Source organism: Dipteris shenzhenensis, chromosome 5, assembly GCF_047967505.1.
Source record: "Dipteris shenzhenensis isolate YYH24624 ecotype China chromosome 5, Dip_SZ_1.0, whole genome shotgun sequence".
NCBI classification, from domain to species: domain Eukaryota; kingdom Viridiplantae; phylum Streptophyta; class Polypodiopsida; order Gleicheniales; family Dipteridaceae; genus Dipteris; species Dipteris shenzhenensis.
Window position 1 is genome coordinate 59,383,612 of NC_141600.1, and position 6,000 is coordinate 59,389,611.

Sequence of the window (6,000 nt, forward strand, 5' to 3'; positions counted from 1 at the left end):
CTCTCAATGGAATGAAGCTCCCACTCTTTGGTATTTAGTGTTCAAGTTTACTATTGTGTTCATGTGATTGCCTCCATGCTCCTTACACTATTGTCTTCTAGCATGCCCTTACCCTTGCACTCCCTACACTTGAACCCCCACATCTCCTCCTCCTTATCCTTGCACTCCCTACCCTTCAGCTCCCACATCTCTTCCTGCTCCTCCTCCCTCTTCCTCATCCCACATTCCTCCTCCTCCTCCCTCCTCCCTCCTCGTCCTCCTCCCTCTTTCTCCTCCTCTTCCCTATTCCTCCTCCCTCCTCCCTCCTCCCTCTTCCTCCTCCTCCCTCTTCCTCCTCCTCTTCCTTGTTCTTCATCCCTCCTCCCTCCTCCTCCTCCCTCCCCCCCCTCCTCCTCCTCCTCCCCCTTCCTCCTCCACCCTCCCTTGGCCCTCCTCCTCAACCCTTTACCCCATGAAGTTGGAAAGCATACTAGCTCTCCAGTCCTCAACCCTCTTTGAACCCTAGAACTACTAGTTAGCTCTCTTAACCTCATCCCTCTTTTAAACCTACAACCCCCTTCTAAGCCCTCAAACTCCCATGGACCTCCATCCATCATTGTGATCTTGAGAACTCTTTCACACCCACATGTGCACGAGATTTGATTTGGAATACAAACCGAGGACCTATGCTACACTTGGGAACACCTATGCTACAATGAGCAATGACACAACTATAGGTGACCAACACCATTGGAACCTTGAATCGGGAAAGATAGTGATAACATTTTGCCGGCGCTACTAGAGAGGTTAGCGCTTGAAGGAAAATTGGAGCATGTGTTTGCATGTGTGAAAAAGAATTCCCTTCAAAGAACCACCATCCAAGATACATCCCTCAAGGCTAAGGAGTTCCAAAATGCTTCCAATTGGTGCAAATTGATGAGATCTATATCCTAAACAATGCTGACTTTAATTCACTAATTTGCCCCCCCTTTCGCCCTCTTCATTTCTTTCCCCTCATTTTTGTAAACCACTTCATCTGTCCTCCATCCAAGTTCTATCAAGCCCCCAAATTTTTCTTCCACCTCGATTTTCCATCCACCTTTTGCCCACCATCTCCACCACCTCTTCCATCACTCTTTTCATCAAGCTCCTCCCTCCATCCTCCACTTTCCGTCCACATTGCCTCCACCACCACTTGCTATCTTAAGATCCTCCCCTCCATCCTCCACTTTCTATCCACCTTTCCCATCCCCTCCACCGCCACTTTTTTCATCCATATCCCCTCCACCACTACCACTTTTTTTGTCAAAGCTCCTCCGACCCCCCCATCTCCACCACCTCCATCTCAACCCCCTCCACAACCACTCCATTTTTGTCCATCTCGATCCCCCACCTTCCATCCACCTTATCCATCCCTTCCACTACCACTTTTTCCATCAAGCTCCTCCAACCCTCCCATATTGACCACTCAAGGTATAAACTCTCCCCCCCGCCACATTTTGTCGACCTTCTATCCACCTTTCCCATCCCCTCCACCCCACGTTTTTTGTCCATCCATCTCCCCTCCACCTCTACCACTTTTTCCATTGAAGCTCATTTGACCCCATCCTCTCCACCACCTCCACCTCAACCCCCTACACCACCACTCCTTTTTTGTCCATCTCCATCCCCCACCTTCCGTCCACCTTCTCCATCCTCCACCACCACTTTTTCCATCAAGCTCCTGCAAACCCCCTATCTATTGTAGGGTAGCTGCCACATGGCAGCCTACCATTGGAAGTGCTGAGTATAGGGGGTCCCATTCCCCCACCTCCAAGCCACACTCAGCCTCCTTTAGCCCCCAACAAAAGGACGATGGGACTGAAGGAGGGTCTAATCTCTTTCTTTATTATATACCATGTCCCTTTCATGATCCCATTGTATATATGATTTCTTCCTTATATGCATGTGTCACTTGTGCATCAAGGGGGTATTGATTTCCTTATATCCACATGTCACATGTGCATCAAGGGGGCCTCAATACCCCTTTGATTTTACATATATTCCCAAGGTGCTACCATGAGGGGGGTTAGGAACACACACCTACCAACACTCCTCCATGGGCCTAACCCCACGAATAAACTTGACCAACCAACAAACTCTAATCACACCCAAATAGGTCGGATCAGACTAATAATGGGCGACCACCCACACAGGGCCGGGTCAACCCTCAAATCGTTGGATAGATCATGATTCACAACACACGGACTAATGCAAGTCATCACTTCCCACGCCAAACACCATCAAGCTGCCACACCTTTCCAGTCGCTATCACAGTCTTTACACTATCAGTGTTAGCTGCCACCATAATTGCGCAGATGCCATGTGTTCATCGCACAGTCCACACGAGCCGCCTACTCTGATACCACTGTAGGGAGCTGCCACACAATAGCCTACCATTAGAAGCACTGAGTACGAGGGGGACCCAATCCCTTGCCTCCTTGCCATGCTTAGCCTCCTTTAGCCCCGCGAGCAAAAGGTCGACGAGATGGAAGGAGTGTCTACTCTCTTTCTTTATTATATATCAAGTCTCTTTCATGATACCATTGTATATGGGATTTCTTCCTTATATCCACATGTCACTTGTGCATCAAGGGCATATTGACTTCCTTATATCCATGTGTCACCTATGCATCAAGGGGGCCTCAATAGCCCTCTAAGTTTTACATATATTACCAAGGTGCCACCATGAGGGGGGTTAGGATCACACACCTACCAATATCTACGCCACTTAATGTATGAACTCTCTCCCCCATTCTCCCTCCATGGCCACTCCCTTCCTCTCTTCACCACCACCACCACCACCCCCCTTCCTCTCCCCCATTCCCCCTCCATTTCCACCCCACTCCTCCCCCCTTCCATACTCCATCACCACTCCTCCCCCTTTCCATACTCCATCACCACTCATCCATTCCTCCCCCCTTCCTCACTCCATCACCACTCATCCTTCCCCCCCCCTCCATTCTCTCCCTAACTCCACTCTCCACCTCTCACTACTTCCCTCACCCCTCATGCACACACTCTCTCTCTACCCTCCCCTCATAACCCTCTCTCTCCACCCCACCCCCTCCATCTCTCCTCCAGTTTTTCTCTTCCCCCCACTCTCTCTCCACCCTCTCTATCTCTCTCCCCCGCTCCGGTCTCTCTCTGTCTCTCTCCTTTTCCTCATTCTCTCACCCCCTCCCATTCTCTCTCTACATCCCCCCCTAACCTTCCCCACCTCATCCTACTTACTCCCCTTAACACATAAGCCCCCCCCCAAGCACCTAGGCTGCCTACGATGGCTGCAGGTGTGCATACCCCAATAGCAAGATGACAATGCTAGACTCGCCAGTGACAGTGACACCTACCCATCAACCTTGCAATAGTGGTGCGCCTGCCATGCACCTTTCTGTCTGTCAAGGCTGCCCATGCGTTCGCTCTCAAAGCCACCCATGCACTTTGACTCGAGGCCCCATGCCCAATCTCTCTCACACTTTCTGCTCCAACCTTCGCACCGCCAGGCCACCACCATTGGGCTACCACTCCAACCTTGGCATATATGCTACCTCATTGGAAAATCTACCTATAGGCATAAAAAATTTCACTGCTGTCCACAGGAGAGTGGTAGAGAGAGATAGAGATAGATAGATAGATAGATAGATAGAGAGAGAGAGAGAGAGAGAGAGAGAGAGAGAGAGAGAGAGAGAGAGAGAGAGAGGTGCCCGCCATGTACGTTTGTGTCTCCTCAGGCTGCCCATGCCTTTGCTCCCAATATTACCCATGCACTTTCTCTCTCTCACACTCCGTGCTTCATCCTTTGAACCACCAGGCCCCCACTGTTGGGCTACCACTCAACTTGCCATCTCTGCTACCTCAATGGAAAAACATTTCATCACTGCCCACAGGAGAGAGAGAGAGAGAGAGAGAGAGAGAGAGAGAGAGAGAGAGAGAGAATCAAATTTATTGGAACATAAAGAATCAACTTCACAAGAAAGAACACATAGTTTCAAAGTAATAAAGTGATTTTTCTTTAAAACTTGTCTCTTTATTACGTTTTTGTCTTACAATTCATCTATCTATTTGTTGCAATAAGGTAGAGAGGAAGAGAAGACAAAGGTGGATGATATTTAGAGAGGAAGAGAAGATAGAGGTGCAATCTGGTAGAGGAGGGATAGAGAGAGGGAGAGGGCTGGGGAGGGAGAGAGGGAGAGGGCTGGAGAGAGAGAGAGAGAGAGAGAGAGAGAGAGAGAGAGAGAGAGATGTAGGGTAGCTACCACATGGCAGCCTACCATTGGATTCGACGAGTACAAGGGGGTCACATGCCCTTGCCTCCTAGCCACTCATAGCCTTGCCCTTGGCAAAAGGCTGACGGGACTAAAGGAGGGTCTACCCATTACTTCTTTATATACCAAGGAATATTCATTATTCTTTTGCATATGGGATTTCTCACCAATATTCCATGTGTCACATGTGCATCAAGGGGCCTCAATACCCCTTTAATATTCACATATCCAAGGTGCCACCATGAGGGGGGTTAGGATCACACAACAAGGCCCCATATTTCCAATGTTCCCCATGGGCCTAACCCCATGAATGTAGAACTTTCAGTCAATAGATTCTGCACATCCACTTAGAGCCCAAACAACCAATCATATGCGGTCACCCACTAAGAGCGCAGGCCACCAATCAATATTGCATGGTCTACTATGAAAGTCATCAATTCCCACGCCAATCATTACATCATGGACATCACACATGTCATCACCTCCCACATGTGCAGCCCCCAAAGGATCGCACAAGCCGGCTTTCACAAACATTCACCATCGCCTATCACCACATGTCACAACCACAGTCCACAGGGCATCCGCCCGCTCTAATAACATTGTAGGGTAGCTGCCACATGGTAGCTACCCTACATTGCACCAAGTACGAGTGGGTCCCATGGCCTCGCCTCCTAGCCACATATAGCCTCCTTCAACCCCTAGCAAAAGGCCGGTAGGACTGAAGGAGGGTCTACCCCATTACTTCTTTATATACCAAGCAACATTCATTATTATTTTACATATGGGATTTCTCCCCAATATCCGCCGTGTCACATGCGCATCACAAGGGACCTCAATACCCCTTTAATATTCACATATCCAAGGTTCCACCATGAGGGGTGTTAGGACCACACATCAAGGACCATATTTCCAAAGAGAGAGAGAGAAAGAGAGAGAGAGGGGGGGGGGGAAAGAGGGAGAGGCAGAGAGAGAGGGAGAGGTATAGAGGGATAGGGGGAGAGAGAGAGAGAGAGAGAGAGAGAGAGAGAGAGAGAGAGAGAGAGAGAGAGAGAGAGAGAGAGAGAGAGAGAGAGAGAGAGAGAGAGAGAGAGGTGTTAGATATCAATGCTCCACTCTCATGTAACTACGCGGCAACCAGCTAACTCTACTTGTAAGCCCCCCATATGAGGAGAAGGCATTTGAGTAGCTCGGTTATCCGGTAGGACCTGGTTTGGACACCAGATGGGGGCCATGTGTGGCCTGATGGCTAGACGGAGTTGGCACACTACCAACTAGGCTACATGCAAGTGTGAGAAGGAATCCCATGACTGATCGGTTCTATCGTGTGGTCGGTGGCCTATTTCAGGACCAACCCCCAGTCGGCCGGTTTGGGCGGACTGGGTCGGTCACCAAATTGGGTCTAACCGACTACGACTGGTGGCTATATAAGAGCGAGCCTGTGAAGCCCATTTCATCACTGGCTATAGAAACCATGATTCCTTAGCATCCAGCCTTCGTCCTCTACTATTTCCAGCACGCCATCGAAGCTTCTTTCACAGGAGCGCACGGTTGGGAGGCAGCGCCATCTATTGTATCAGTTCTACAGTAATCAAATTTTTGATTCTCCATACTATCTGCTTTTCTCTCTTGCGTACGAGATCCTGTTATCTGTTGAGCACAGACGTTGTATTGTTTCCTTACATGGTATCAGAGCCTGGACTCTAGCAAGAAGATTTGG